We start from the raw sequence: 17,624 nt of genomic DNA, 5'->3' as shown, positions 1-17,624 counted from the left end.
GGCAAAGACACCATACAGATTCTATGGAGAGTGAATAGTGTAAAAGCAATGTACTGTTGTCATGCAGCAGGAAACACCCCCCCCCCACACACACACACACGGCGGGGCTGGGAATCGAACATACACCTAACTACCTTATCACACTATAGCATTACGCATTTACAGAACACACTACCGAGATTACTGAACACAGCACTCCCAGAGGCATACTTCTAGGTGGGTGACATCATCTGCAAAGGCAAAGACGTCGATAGGGAATGTATGTGGTGTGAGGCATCTAAAAGCATTACTGTGTCCCCAGGCAGCTGGAAACACACATACACACACAGACAAACACACTTGGCAGGGCTGGGAGTTGAACATACACCTAACTACCTTATCACACTACAGCATTACGCATTTACAGAATACGCTACCAAGATTACTTAACACAGCACTCCCAGAGGCATACTTCTAGGTGGGTGACATCATCCGCAAAGGCAAAGACGTCGATAGGGAATGTATGTGGTGTGAGGCGTTCTAAAAGCATTACTGTGTCCCCAGGCAGATGGAAACACACACACACACACACACACACACACACACACACTTGGCAGGGCTGGGAGTTGAACATACACCTAACTACCTTATCACACTACAGCATTACGCTACCGAGATTACTGAATACAGCACTCCCAGAGGCATACTTCTAGGTGGGTGACATCATCCGCAAAGGCAAAGACGCTGATAGGGAATGTATGTGGTGTGAGGCATCTAAAAGCATTACTGTGTCCCCAGGCAGCTGGAAACACACACACACATACACACACACAGGCACACACTTGGCAGGGCTGGGAGTTGAACATACACCTAACTACCTTATCACACTACAGCATTACGCATTTACAGAACGCACTACACAGATTACTGAACACAGCACTCCCAGAGGCATACTTCTAGGTGGGTGACATCATCCGCAAAGTCAAGGACGCTGATAGGGAATGTATAGAGAGTGAGCAGTCTGAAAGCATATTACTGTCCCAAGGTAGACGTAGACAAACACACGGCAGTGGTGTGATCGGGGCAACTAAATATCTACGGAGCACTACAACAACACTACATAGATAGGGGACGCGACACAGACAGTACACCCTTCAAGACAGTCAACCAGTGTGTTCAATGTAGGCATCCATCGTGACATCGAAAATGGACATCTGTTGCCTGGATGACCACCATCACTATACAGGATGTCAATGGCCATGCCCATACACAGAGGCACATCACTGACACAAGGTGTCACTGGCCATGCCCACACATTTAGTATCAAACGTCCATTTGGAATGTACTGTGTGTCCATCTACACAATGGCGTACTGGGCATGCTCACACTTAGCAGTTGCAAAGGGCCGTCTTGCATGCACACGGATTCTAAACACGGAAGGGTGCAGTTTGGAATGTACTGTGTCCATCTACACAGCGGTGTACTGGGCATGCTCACACACTTAGCAGTTGCAAAGGGCCATCTTGCATGCACACGGATTCTAAACAAGGAAGGGCACAGTATGGCATTACTGTCCCCACGTACATGAAGGCCAGTCACATGTATTGACCAGTATACACTCAGAAGCCATCACAGATGTCTCAGGTGCAGATCACAGAGGTACACACCGCAGTCTACAATGTATCCCTCAGACATCACCATGTCGTTGGACCAGCAATACACAGCCATACATTAACACAACACCATGTGACTCATGACTAGTGGACTGTACATAGGTCTACAGCAACTGTGCAGACTACACATGTACCGACAGGGTTCCATCATGTGTTATGTATTGCAATGATACCATTGTACATAACCCAGCCAGCTCTACACATACCAGCGGCCCTGGGTCTTACGCAGCTGTGACAGATGACTGTCGCTGTACACCAACGAACACACATTTGGATATGTCATACATGTAATTGCAGTGGATATGTGCATGGACCACACAAACAACACATATGTACATAGCATAGCTTTTGCTATCCTCTGTGCAGACAAGTGGCTACAGCAATCATATGCACGCAAATGGAAGGTGGGTCCATGGCTGTTGAATGCTAACAGTACATGAGGTAGCAATGTTGACCGAGGACACATTCCATCTGTACTAGTTACCCATGGCACCTATCATATCATATAGCAGTCCATGTGTTATGTATGACAACACACATGTCCACCAATTGCAATGCATACAAACATGGCTACATGACAGGCATGTAGGACCACCACACATGTAAAATCTGTAGTGTGCATGCAGCTACCGTGCATGTGCAGTAGCTGATGTAAGTAACTCATCTGTGCCTACCTACAACATGCAGTTGCAATGCAGCCCCATCATTGACACTTGTATATGGTGACATACTGACAGTATGGTAGGATGTACATCGGTATGGATGGATGTGTGTACATAAAGTGGTGATCCACCTGTGTAGATGGATGTTTGCCGGGGACGGCTCACAGGTGTGTCACACTCCATCCTACCATTACATGTGCAAACAGTACGCTATGTTACTGTTACTTGACGGTAAAGACATAAAACATACACAGCGGTCAGGTGTTACCGACTGTATGTCACTTGACACCTGTAACATGTACATCCTCCCGTGTGCATATAGCAGCACAATTGCCCGACATAGCGTTGGTACACATAATGAGGCCAATACTGCTGCATGTCTGTCAGATGTATCATCATATAGCAGGTGTAGCATTCACAGTACTGCCATGTGTGTATGCTTGTGTGACCATATATGCCACATATGGTGGGGAATACATCCCAATTGTTACACACCCCTGTACACTGTTGTAGAGATCTGTACATACTGCAGTGTGGAAAGCATGACGTAGTTAGGTGTGGTGTGTGTATCACACACATCAGCTATCCGTATGTGTATGGCATTTGTGGTCTCCACAGTGTATGTGTGTGTGTATGTATGTATGTATGGCTGTCTGGTGCATGGAGTGAGGGTGTATGCTACCATACAGAACACACAGGATCCCTAACCCCTCATGGTGATGCAGTCTACTACCCTGTACCCTTAGCCATACTGGCTACCTGTACATGTTCTTTCTCTGTGTTGCATCGCATGGGTGCACAGTACTGTGAGGGTGATGACCACATAGGCAGAGGTCCTCACCTCAACACTATGGGGTGTGCGTTACAGTGTTGCTGACCCCAATAGTGTGTGCATGTTCCTGTAATGTGACAGGGTATGACTGCTACACAGTGAGGCCTCATGCTATCAGGTGGCCTCTAACATTAGCATCAGCTGGACCGCTGTGTACAACCTCTGCACCATGTCGACATACCTGTGATGTGACCTGGTATGGATGTCACGTCTCTAGCCACTGTAGCCTATTAAACTGCCCACATGCATCTGGATCAGTATATGTGTGGACATCTGTGGTATGTTAGCCTTTCCAACAGTCAGGTTGAGGCTACGTGTAGCATGCTGATATTGCCATATGTGCCTGTGAGTACTCCACAGTTACACATGGGAGACTGCAAACACTGCTACCTGTAGGCACATGCAAGTAGACCATAAGGAGGGAACCAGGGCATCATTACCAACATGCTGTTACTGTTGTTACCAAGACACATACTGTGAACATATAACAATGCATGCTAAACCTGTATTACATGGTATGTCTGGTGCTTGTTAACAATACACAATTAATGTAATATACACTTCTCTCACTATTCATACACAACTAATGTTATACACACTTCTCTCACTATTCTGTTCACCCTGTGCATCAGACCATTTGAGCATGTCCCTGCACCAATGGTGTGGATTACAGGGATGAGGCACAGGCTTCATCATATGCACAGAGTGATAATGTTTGCCAGGGGCATAGGCTGAACCAATGGATGACATCGTGTGTGTGTGGGTAAAGGCCGGTGACATGATTGGACATGTCTGTTCAGTATGCATGTGGGTGTTGTGGTGCCCTACAGATGTGTTTGCTGTGTGTGTGTATGTGTGCACACAGTTCTGCCTTTTGTGAGGCCTACACAGGGGTATTCTTGACAGCTCCAGATTGTGCAGACCAGGTTGTACAGCTCACTGTGTCCGGCCATGGCCATGTGACCTGTGCCTGCCAGGGGTTGCACAGGCACTACCAGGCAGAAATACAGATTGGCTACTGTCTGACGACACATGTCCACTGGAACAGTGTCCCCACTGGGAATGTCCAGGGCCACGTCCATGTGGCCTGCTGTGTCCTGGTGTGGACAGCGCAGCACCAGCTGCACTGCTACTGCTACCGGCACTATGGGAGCGGGCATGTGAGGTGGCACACTCATGTTGACCTGCACTAGGTGGTGTAGCTGGTCTATGTCCACGTGGCCTACGCCTCACTCCTACCAGATGTTCCAGCACAGACAGCTCATGCTCACGGATTGCCATGCTAAAGTCAAGGATTCCGACCATGTCACCCAATCGCCTGTCCAGAGCATCAGCAATCTGCTGTTGAGCATTTGCCAATGCCTGGATGTTGTCATTTAGGGTACAGATAGCAGCCCTCTGCAGCCTTTGCCCTTCTCTTTTCTGCCATTCAGCATGTTCCTGTGCCGCCATTACAGTCTGGAACATGCATCTGGTGATACCAGCTGCTGCGCTCTGTCCTGCAGGTACATGTCTGCCAGAGGTCCTGCTACGAGCAACATGGGCCGCATGCCTGTGTGGCACATCTGCTGTCATTACATTGACACCATGGTGTGGAGACCCACCTTCTGTAGCCACCACACGTTTCTGTCCCATGCTAACAGATGCTGACTGTCCTTCCTCTATGGCCACTGGTGATGCGGTATGTGTTGGCAGCAGAACTGTGTGCAGGGAAGAGGGGGACATAGCTGGGATGGCAACCACTGGCACAGCTTCAGCCCCTGACAACCCTGCCTGTACCTCATGCATATGTTCATCACTGCTAGTATCTGTGGGGACACTAACACCAGATGGACCGCAGGAGGGTAACGCACCTACATCACCTGTGAATGCAAAGAAAGACTAATTTAAAATAGACACAGACACACACACACACACAGACACACACACACACACACACACACACACACACAGACACACTCACACACCATGCATGTGATTTGACAGATGGCATACAGCATGCCTGTGATACAGCAGACGGCATGCAGCTCAGACATTAATAGTGTTAGTTACCATACCTCCCTGGGGTGCACACTACAGCAAGCAGGTGTCATATCAGTAGCCATGCAGTTCACACAATCATGGTAGTATGCATGCATGGAAGCTGTACAGGTGACTACTGTCATGCTATGACACAGTGGTGATGTTCAACACATCTTATATGGTAGACATCAGTGACACCTCCAGTAGCTGTGCACAGGCTTTTAGGATGTCCAGTGTACCACGTCAACTGTGTAGTCGGTAAACTAAGGCTATAATTGGACCATGTGTGGACAATTTGAAACAGGGTGTATACACATCACATCTATTGTGTGGCTATGTGTCTCTGGCCATCCCGCATGGCCATGTGTGCACATGTGTTGGACAAATGTGTGTGATGGCCATCTATCACACATGTCTGTGTTGTCCCATATGACATGCACCCATAGATGTCAGATATGTCACCATCCACAGGGCTATGCAGACAATGGGTTGTATGTTTGGTATGTGGGGTATGGGTTATGGGATAGTGTGGCAATATTACAGCCAAAACACTACATGTCTGGGACATGATAGATGGCACATCACAATGTGTGCACCCATTGCAGGGGCATATAACACAATGGTAACACCTGTGGGCTGCCCATAACACAGCTCACTGTGTGGTACTGTTTGCGTACCACACTTGTCGTTCCAATGTATAGTACATATGCATCCATTGTAGAACACCTCCACCGTTGTATGCACAGCTGTCTACACATGTAGCAATGACAAATACTATGGTTTTGTGTTGGTGTATCATTTCATTTGTATATATTGCACATGGGTGGCCTGTGTGAATGATGGGTGATGCGACCTGTATAAATTGACTGGAACAAACATCAAGTGTACAAGTGTTAACTGGCCACATGGCGAATAGATCTATGCTTTAACATGCCTGATACTGATGACAGTCTCACCTGCAATGGACTCATGTCTGTGCAGCATGCCAGAGGTACCTGTATAGGGGTGACACAGCAGTATGAACATTATCCATGACTGTATGACAGCCACAGGGTGCACTGTGCATGTTAACACAGTTGCCTGTACAATAGCATATAGTATGCACATGTGTGCATACACAGGGTAGCATACTGTAGTATGCAGCATGTGTGTCCACATACCTTGCATATGTTGTTACATTACATAATGTACAGTGACACATGCAACTAAATGGGATATAATAGCCATATGTGCAGTACTGACTTACCAGGCAATTCCAGGCTCATTGGTTGGGAGACACTCACCTCCACTATGGCAACTAGTGTTTGTGGATGCTGTTCTGAGGGTGTCCCCAGACTGGCCAATAGCTCCTCGGTGTGTGTGAGTGGGGGCTGGATTGGTGGCCCACCACCTGTTCCACCTTGTTCCCTGGTGATTACAGTGGCATGCTGTTTTGCATGTCGTATCAAGTCCATGCAGTAGGAGGAGCATGCTTGGGTGACGAATACCTGTCATGGGTACACCCCATGCCTTGACACAACATCCATGATTACATTATGTGGAGCCCCTCATTAACGCAGCAGGGAATCTGTGCAGAGTGTGTGCAGAACAGTGCTTACACACATGTGATCCCGCGATTGCCTCTGCTCCACTAAGCGACAGTTGGTTACTCGATGTTGTGGTGACAGCAGACACTGTTTGCCTCGTTTGGTGTATGGCCTCTGACAATCACTGCTGCAGCTGTTTCCGCATGATCATATTATGTAGCATGGAACATACTATGAAGATGTGGGCACACGTGCCTGGAGAGTACTGCAAGGCTCCACCAGATGTGTCCAAGCAACGGAACTATGATTTCAGCATCCTGAACACACGCTCTATGATGATTCTGGTTTGTGTGTGTGCCTCATTATGGCGTTCTTGCATGGGTGTGTGCATTTCTGATGGGAGTCATCATCTATGGCTCCAGTACATAGCCAGCATCCCCCACAAGGTGGCCATGTGGGATGTCCTCCCTGACAAATACCTGATACAGCTGTGAGGCATGCCAGATATGGGAGTCATGGTAGCTTCCAGGGCTGCCAGCACACACATCCATGATAATGCCCTGGGCATTGCACACGACCTGGCAGTTGATGGAGTGGAATCCCTTGTGGTTTATGTAGCGCCTACCATGCTCACCGGGTGGTGACTTGATATGTATGTGCGTGCAGTCTATTGCACCCAGTACCCCTGGGTAGTGTGCCACATGGTGGAAGTGACGCATATTGCTGGCCAACTCCTTCTGAGTTTGGGGAAAGTATATATGCTCATTGGCATGTGGTAACATGGCATCCAGGAACTGGTGGAGTACCCTGGATGCTGATGCCTGTGAGATCCCCATTATATCTCCAGTTGGCCTTCTTTGAAAGGTACCTGTGGCTAGTATTCACAAGCTTACACATACCTTTGTGTCCACTGGGATGGGTTCCCATCTGTTGTTTCTAGTTCTCAGCCGTGGCCAGCACAGCTCCACTATTTGCTGTAAGATATCCCTGTCCACCCTGTAACACTCTACTATCTCCAGATCATGTAGCCCCTGGTAGGTTACCCTTGGTCTGAACACTCATCTCTTCCTCCAGGGCCTGCAGTGGTTGTCAGCATCATCCTCCACAACGCCGTCAGTCTCTAACACATGGTGATGAATCACAGCTATGGCAGCTCCCAACATGTACATTTTAAAAGTTCCCCGTGTGTTTACACCTATGGTGCAGTGTTTGGGAATACATAGGTGTGTGTCGGGTGCTTTCACACTTTATACTATTGTGCTGTGAACATCGATGATGTCATAGGGTGTGTATGTACGATCGTAGCTACAGGGTATCTTATGTGTTTTACTACAGGAACTACTATTGTGGTGCCTTTGGTGTTGAATTACATCTGGCTGCCGTGGATTACCTCTTGCCCTTCCCTTTACATTTCTGCACATTTCACCTACCATTTTCTGGCATACATCCAGCAGCCTACTTTCATTTGTACTTTCCTAGACCTGGCTTATCTTGCGTAATGTGTTCTATTGACGGTCTACTGTATGTTTGCTTTACTCTGCTATGACAGTTCTCCTATCTTTGCAGTCCAATGCCTCCCCTCCTTTCTTTGCAATCCAATGCCTCCCCTATCCTGTTTTACAGGTTTCTGCAAGCAGACTTGTCAGCTGCTGTTGATTGGCCACCGTAAGTTGATAGGTGTTAATTGCTCAGTTGTACTCCAATTACCTTACTGCGGCATTTCGTTCTTTTCTTCCCCTGACCTTCCTGTTCATGCTATTGTTCACGGCACGTGCATCCACTTACCGGGTTTTGGGCACGTTTTCATCCCCGTGCACATGTGCTTTTGGGCACCATATGTGCTCTCAGCTAAATGAGTGTATACCTACCTACCCACCCCTGTCCTGCAGCTTTGCTTAGCAACGGCCAGGCTAGATGTTCATTGCTCCAATATGCTTATAGCTTCAGTGGCACACCCCTCTGCTGATATCATGTATCACCTCTGAGCCACTCCTCGGTGTTATAGAGCTGTGCCGTATGGTACATCCTTCATCCGATGGGACATTTGCGATTCAGTATTACCTGCCTCATTTGCATGGCATTGACTACTAATTCATAGTTACCACGCCGAACACTGTTGCAGACCCTTAGCAACCCTTGCACCTTGGTTGTGGTGTACCATGCATACCATTGCATATTATGGTGAAATCCTGATTTGTATTACATTGCGATTTTATGATTTGTATATATTTTCTTTGTGTTCCAGTTTGCGCACGCATGCCCTGTGGTTGTACTGTGCGTTACTGTGGACATGACATTAAATGTTGTTTTTTAGGTGTTGTGCATCTTTTCTTATGCCATTGGCTGTGTATTTAGCCATTGGCATATGTTAACTTTGTAATACATGAGTCTGGTCCGCTTCCATAGCTCCGATGTTCTGTTTGGGAAAATGTAAACCATGTTTTTTGGTTTACATTTCCGTGGGTTTACACTATGCCTGCATCACTTCATGAATTGCTATATGTCTTCATTTGCATGGTGCAACACTGCACATGGGGTGATTAGCATACTTAAGCCGAGGGCTGCGCAGTTCTGGTGTACGCCGGTAGTGCACGTGGAATTGGATCATACCTGAATCGCTCGGTGGCCATATTTGGCATTATACCACCTACGCTATGCCTGCGCCTGGCGCAAGCTTCATGAATCCCAGGGTTAGTGTTGGTTATGCTAAGTCCGCTTGAATTGTTAATAGCATAACAGGTTAAATGCTTGTTTTTAATGCAGAGAGCTGTGGGTTCTACTCTCACAGTATGTAGATGCATTGATGATACTGTGCTGTGTTGTACTTTTAAAGGGGGTGGATGCTGCAGTCCTGAGAATGTCCTCTTTGGCAGTGGTAACTAGTAACTATGAACCTGTTATCAGTTTGCCATCCATTCCCTATTGCAATATTACTAGCTTATCATTTTTTAATGTAACATAGGCAATGTATTCCTCATAGGCAACAGATACTTTATTTGTTGATGAAACAATGAAATATAAAGTTGTTTGCTAGCAGCAACCTTTTCATTAGTTACAGGTCTCTTTAATGTGGAATTATTTAGATGACACTTCTGCAGAGATTGTGCTTATTTATTGATACTGATGTATTGTAAAAGTTTGAGTAGACTTTTTATGATGGAAATTTTCTGAATTGGGCAGTTTTGTCATTATTGGTGCATGCATTTTGTTTCATTGTTTACTGGAAAAATGAAGTAGTAGAAACCAGGTTCTCTCACCATGAAGCACTTAGAATATTCAACAAAAAGTCCAGTTTCACCAACATAAGATGATCCAGCACCAGCTTTCAGCACAAATTTGACAATAGTCCAGAAGGAATTCAAACGAAAAAGAAAATTTATTGAGACTACGCTTCATCAGACAATACACAAACATTTAAAACTTCCATTTATATAACAAAACACTGTGAAAAGGCGCCAAAGTTGAATATATGTAATTGTATAATTGAGTAATTAATCAATTAAATCAAGTAAAGTGCATTCAAACGTCTCCAGTAAACCTTATGCTCATTCAGTATCAGTCAAAATCAAGCAGTATTTTATTGTATTTTGTTTTTTAAAACCATGCACGCAACTGGAGCGGAATGTTTACTAAATAAAAATAAAAATTATTAGACATTGAATGTTCTGTGCAAAGGTGCATTACTAACTAAAACTAAAGATTAAAAACTAATGTGTAACACAATTATTCTTTCTTAATAATTGTACATAATAAATGAATAAATGTACAATATAAAGTAGAATGTTTATGTACAGGAGGAAGACAACCATGTAAAAAGCCATGAAAAAATGAGTGGTGGTTGACAATTATCTATTGTGAATATCATAACATAATATCAATGAAATTCAATAAAATTAATATTATTATATTATTATATTATTATAAAAAATGTACATATAAATAAATAGATAAATAAATAAATGAATAAATAAATTTATGTTGAGACAAACAATTTATATATTATTTAAAGTTATATGTATAAATATTGTCAATGTAATAATAAATTATAGGAGTATACTGGAAAAATGTTCAAAATAAATTTAAAATGCCCTTTAATAACTGTACTGTATTATACAAGGAATATAATTTAATACAATCATAAAGGTGTATCAAAAAACACATGCATTTCATGTGCAAGGAGCCTATGATTTGAAAACAACCCAGTGGTAATCTTTATTTGCCACTGTCCAGATATATTTTCTTTGAATGTGGGTTTCAATGCTGTTTCGATGAATGTGACTTTCAAGGACAGAGAAGTTTTAATGCTAAGTCTGTTTTCATTGTGAGACTGCATTGCTTTGTTTAGCAGATGTCTATTAGTGTTTGTGCTGCAAAATGTAAAATAAAACTTTGAAATGAAATCCAAATCATTGTAAAAGTAAATCACTATGCACATTACAGTGTTTATGGTAAAGGGGACAAAATAGCCAAGTAATGGGATATTGGAATGGCTGCAGGGGAGAGGCCCCATTCGACTATGATTTTGTGAGGGGGGAAGGGCAACAAACTCAAAGACAGCCCCTGGGCGGCACAAACTGTAGCTATACCACTGATCAGTAGGCCATGAAGAATGACTTTCTGTGGTCCTAGCAAACTATAATATTCTTTTGCTAAAATTAGAATATTGCCTACCATTAAATGCCCTACATTTACCATAAAACCCACATACTGCAAGTCACTGAAAACAAAATCCTAAGGTCCATCATCTGCTCCCTTCCCAGTGACCATCATTGCTACACATTTAAAACAAAATGGTTACCATTTACTACAGGGTCTGGGTGTCTGAGGCCATAGTTTGGTTGTCTGTTCTTCAGTTTGCATTTAAAAGTTGATATCCCACAATTCCATTGGAGTGGGTAGGGTTACATAATTATGTATATAAATTTTATGTTAATCAGCGTACAAATTTATCCATATTTTTCATGGGCCTTTTTCCAGACTGTTGATGTTTCCAGGTTGAGAGGTATGCATAAAATGTTTAGCCAAAGGACTGCATTCTTGTTTATTTCTTATATCTCCCCTATGCTCCAGTGTTGTTGTTTTCAACAGTTTTTGTGTCTCCCTAAATTTGACTTTGTACACCTACACCTGATTCCATAAACTACATTTTCAGATACACAGATTATTTGTTATTGTATTTTATTTGTGTGTCCATTAATGATACATATAATTACATACCCCACATTCACCGCATTCCATTGTACTAAAAATCCTTTCCATATTTATAGAAATATTATGTATTATTTTAGCAACTATTGATTGAAAGTCTCTTAAATACAAATATGGGACACTCAGATAAAACATTTTGAGATTTATTCAGATATTTGTCACTTAAAAATGTACTAAAACTTTTTCATTATATCACTAAATTCATGAGCACAGTAACTGTAATTAAAACAGTTTATCTATGTGCAATAGAATGTCAGTTTTTCAAATCACCATTTACTGGATATTAAATACCTAAAATGGTGATTCAAGAGCCTACAAGACATACATATGCAATCTTTTTTCCAAATCGAGGGCCACATCACAGAGCAGGAAAGGACAAAAACCTTCAAAAGCACTGAAGCAGCTCACACAATACAACACATTGTGGTAAAACTAACCACAGCATTTATTTCTTGAACTAAGGCCTCTCAGCCACTATTGCTTCATTGACCTGTAGGCAAGCCAGTTAAAACAAACACAGGAAATGTGCTGAATCATTTTGTACTACTAATTAATTTGTCTGCCACCTTGTTATGTAGTATGTCTGTGTCACTGTAAGGCTGAATTTTATCATCTTACTTATGTAAATTGATTGCTGAATATACCACATGAAATGCTAACTTAGACGAATCAGCTGTTTTAGAATTAAAATTGCCAGGAGAAATATTAACAGCTTTAGACATTCAGCTGACACTACTTTGATGATTAACATTGAAGAACAGTTGAACAGACTGTTGATGAAGGTAATAGTCTAAAAAACAAATACAGGCTTCCTGTTCACCTTTAAGAAGCTAAAATTATTTTATCTTACAATATCAAATCCTTATATATGGATGGGGAGAATATTGAGGCAGTGACAGATTTTTTTTCCTAGGGTCAAGGATCTGTGCAGATGGTGATTACAACCATAAGGTAAAAGTTAATTGTTTCTTGGAAGGAGAGCCCTGGCAAATCTGAATAAGATTTTAAAGATATCACATTGTTAGCAAAGGGCAATACAGTTAAAGCTATACTTGATACAGTAATAACATATGCTGTCAGAGATGGGCTATAACAACAGTGGTACACTGGAAATTTCATATTTTTGACTGACTTCTTACTGGAAGATATTATAGCTATGTTAAATTCAAAATACTTTGACCACATAATGTAAATATGAGTCAGCAGAGAAGACACTGATGCTGGAAAATGATGAAAGGCTAAAGAAGAAGGTGGTGACATAGACCAGGATGCATGGGCATCATCACTGAATTAATTCGTATGCATGGGCATCATCACTGAATTAATGCGTATGCATCGGCATCATCACTGAATTAATGAGTGTGCATGGGCATCATCACTGAATTAATGCGTATGCATCGGCATCATCACTGAATTAATGAGTGTGCATGGGCATCATCACTGAATTAATGCGTATGCATGGGCATCATCACTGAATTAATGCGTATGCATGGGCATCATCACTGAATTAATGCGTATGCATGGGCATCATCACTGAATTAATGCGTATGCATCGGCATCATCACTGAATTAATGAGTGTGCATGGGCATCATCACTGAATTAATGTGTATGCATAGGCATCAATACTGAATTAATGCGTATGCATGGGCATCATCACTGAATTAATGCGTATGCATGGGCATCATCACTGAATTAATGCGTATGCATGGGCATCATCACTGAATTAATGAGTGTGCATGGGCATCATCACTGAATTAATGCGTATGCATGGGCATCATCACTGAATTAATGCGTATGCATGGGCATCATCACTGAATTAATGCGTATGCATGGGCATCATCACTGAATTAATGTGTATGCATCGGCATCATCACTGAATTAATGAGTGTGCATGGGCATCATCACTGAATTAATGTGTATGCATAGGCATCATCACTGAATTAATGAGTGTGCATTTTCAAGAACTAAAACAAGCAGTTAACAAAAAGCTTGACATGCTAATGTCCTTGTAGTCACTAAGAGCTGATCTCATCTAAATGATTAAACAGCATCCATCACTGACAGTGGCAAAGCAGTAGATGGTCAGAATTTATATTATTCTACAAGATCTTGATAAATGGTTCAAGATGGTGCATAATTTTCTTCAAAATATCGAATGAGGAGAAGAAGTGATTGCAACTGTGTTAAATTCCCAGTTCTTTTTAGATCTTAGCAGAAGTTTTTCTTTTTTTGACAGATAAGTTTGATAAGCCAGAGCCAAAGTTTGTATGTTTAACATGTCCTTAGGTAGATGCAGATCCTTGAGGCTACCTCTTGAGGTGCCTTATGTACCACTGGTATTCCAGAGAGCTGTTGAAATCAACCACACTACTTTGACAGACTGAGGTCACATGATTTGAAAGCCAGCAAAGCCAAATGCCAAATACATCTCACTTTATTTAAATATATATTGTATGTGTTGACTGAGAATGGTCTGCAGCCATATTCTGACAAAGCTCATGCAATTAAGAATTTGCAAAAAACTATTCATAAGTTATCTCTCATGCAGTCCTTGGGAATGGTACAATGTCTGACAAAATATTATTCCACATTTGTCAGAGACTACGATGACACTGAGAAAGCTACTCAAGCAAGATACAATATGTTGATCTGGAGATTGAGAAATGAGTTTCAAATTTCTAATGATGTTAGTGACCAAAGCATCAACTCTGCAATACTGTGATATGACACTAACCATTATCCTAGATGTTAATGCAAATCAGGAAGGGTTAAGAGAAACTTTGTTTCAAGAAGGCAAGACTGTTGCTTATGCATCAGTTACAGTAACTGATGAACAGGCACTCACTACGCACAGGCTAAGAATGAATGTCTGCCATACTCTTCAGAAGCCAAACCTTTTACGGCTACTTATATAAGAAATGTATTACAATGGAATTTCACCCAGCCATTTGAAAGTATGTTAAAGTGTACAGAGGGTGTTATTAGCACTGCAGAAAATATAAAGAGAAGCTTCCCTCTATCTTAGAAAGGTCTAGGCAACACAGAAAGTCACAAAACAGCCCAGAATTCAGCAAAGTCTGAAAACCGGACTTTACTAGATCTAGAAAGGTGGGAAATCCGTAGAGGGATAGGATTTTTTTGTTTTTTTGTTTTTTCAAAGTTAACGCAAATTCAGCAATAAAAACACTTTTAACACAGAAAATAGGCTATCACACTTGAGTGTGTATGCCTTTACAGTTAAACAGATGAAAAACACTTTAAAGTGCAAACAGTATTTGGTTTCAAAAACAGTAAAGGTATGTAGCAAAGTTAATAAAAAGCAGTCAGAGCAAAGCGGCTAGCAAAAACAAGCAATAAAAAACAAAACAGAGGTACTTAATCCACTAAAAGTCTCCTTTTCTCTCTTTGCTGCTGTAGGACTCTGCAGGACACCCAGGCAGGCTCTTGCTGAGGTAATACAAGCACAAAAACAGTGCAAACATGTGGGTTTAAGCAGAAAGATGAAAGGGATAGAAATAGCCCAAAATAGCCAATAAAACTAATGTTTCTGAGCTGAAACCAATCCTCCAGTGACAGATAGGCTGTTCCAAAGCTCACCACTCTCACCGATAAACAGAAAAGCTTCCCTCCATCTTAGAAAGGTCTGGGCAACACAGGAACTCACAAAACAGACCAGAATTAAGCAAACTCTGAAAACTGGACTTTACTAGATCTGGAAAGGTGAGAAACGAGTAGAGGGATAGGATTTGTTTGTTTTTCATCAGTGAGAATGGTGAGCTTTGGGACAGACTATCTGTCACTGGAGGAGTGGTTTCAGCTAAGAAACTGTAGTTTTATTGGCTGTTTTTGGTTATTTCTATCTCTTTTATCTTTCTGCTTAAAAACCTGTGTTTGCCCAGTTTTGAGCACTGCACAGTGCTGCTTAGCTAGGATTAAACTATTCCCGGTGCCATAAAGTCTGCTCTTCATTTTTTCCCTTAGAACTATCCAGTTTCTCAATTTTAGCACTTGATTCTGCTTATCAGTGCTCAGCACTAGTCCAGATCTGTTGTAAGCACTAAATAAGCTACAAACCACTGAAGCACTCAACCTTTCTTATTTTCTACTGGTTAACAGTTTTTGTACTTATCTTCCTCAAGTTACTTCACGGAAAACAGCACTAGTACTTACTTCCCTCACTTGTCTAGAGGAAAATAGTGACTACCCAGGCATGTCCAATGGACAGCTCCCAGTGTTCTCTCTTGTCTACCTGATGAATCTGGGCATATTGGGGCAATGTAGCAATTGCCTCATGTACACTGATAACCCTCTCCTCCTACCACCCAACACTACAACCTGTGAGAGATGTATTTATTTTGCTAAACTGGAGGCAAAGCTCTCTCAATCCAAGACTAAATTTCTTAGTCAAGAGGAGAAGGTAAACATTGTACCACACCACACTCATCACATAGTCCCACTATACCTATGCCACCAAAACCCACACATAGACAAAAACATTCTCAGAGGCTCTCAATAAGAATCTGCCCAAGCAACAGAGACCTCCAAAGCAGAAATGCAAGCAACATCCATGCCTCAACACAACCCAAAAGACACATAACACACAGACCCAGTGTGCCACTCAACCACAGGTAAAGCAACGTGCCTAACATATTAGTTATAGGTGATTCTATAGTCAGGCACACTGATTTTCCACTCACCAGAATAGACAAGGAGAAGGTTACTGTTAGCTGCCTGTCGGGTGCCAGGATCCACCACATAATGCACACACTCAGGTCACTCCACAACAAGTAGAAATATGACTCAGTCATTGTCCATTGTTGGTGTGAATGACCTGAGATGTACCTCCATGGACTTCATGAAAAGAGACATGGAGGAGCTCTCTAATCTTGTAATCTAGGCAGGCATGACCCTAGCCCTAAGTAGCATCCTAACTTTGCCCAGAATGCTACCGCATTATAAGGACAAAATGATTGAGTTCAACAATTGGCTAAGCTTCTGGTGTCATTCCAAGGGGATCCAGTATCTATCTGCCTGGAATGACATGGTCGAGAGGCCACAATGCTTTGCCGGAGATGGCCTGCACTTGTCGCCCCCTGGGATTCCGGATACTGGCTAAGGCTCTTGCCACCACAATAGTGCCTTTTTTAGGCAAGGTCAAATGACAAACCTACCACCGTAACAGATATTGGCAGAAAAATTGGAGGGTAATGCTACTGGATGCTAGAAGTCTAAACCTCAAAATGCACTCACTCAAGGCACTCCTTAAAACAGAGAACATTGATATACGTGCAGTGACTGAAACCTGGCTCAAGTCTCCAGAGACCACCCCCTGCATTACCAGGATATAACTCATACCATACCTTTTGGCCATCTCACCAGGACCAGAATATCAAGGGAGGAGGACTGCCCATATTCATTAAGGATATCCACACCTCCAGGCTAGTTGCCCAACATAATGCATCTGAAATTATCCAAGTGCAACTAACTCTGGGCAAAACTGCAATCCATATTTTATTTTGCTACAGATCCCCCACCATGCCCCAGGATTCCCACTCCTCTTTTCTTGATATACACTGGAAAATATTAGGGTTCAACCAAACACCCTAATAATGGGTGATTTCAACTACCCCACCATTAACTGGGGAAACTACTCATGTACCAACTCCTTTGCTCAATGCTTTCTAGAATTCATAAACTCCAAAGCCATGGCTCAACTTATCC

The sequence above is a fragment of the Protopterus annectens genome, chromosome 16.part0 (genome assembly GCF_019279795.1).
Source record: "Protopterus annectens isolate FY-2018-M chromosome 16.part0, PAN1.0, whole genome shotgun sequence".
Classification (NCBI taxonomy): Eukaryota; Metazoa; Chordata; order Ceratodontiformes; family Protopteridae; genus Protopterus; species Protopterus annectens.
This window is presented reverse-complemented; position numbering follows the sequence as displayed.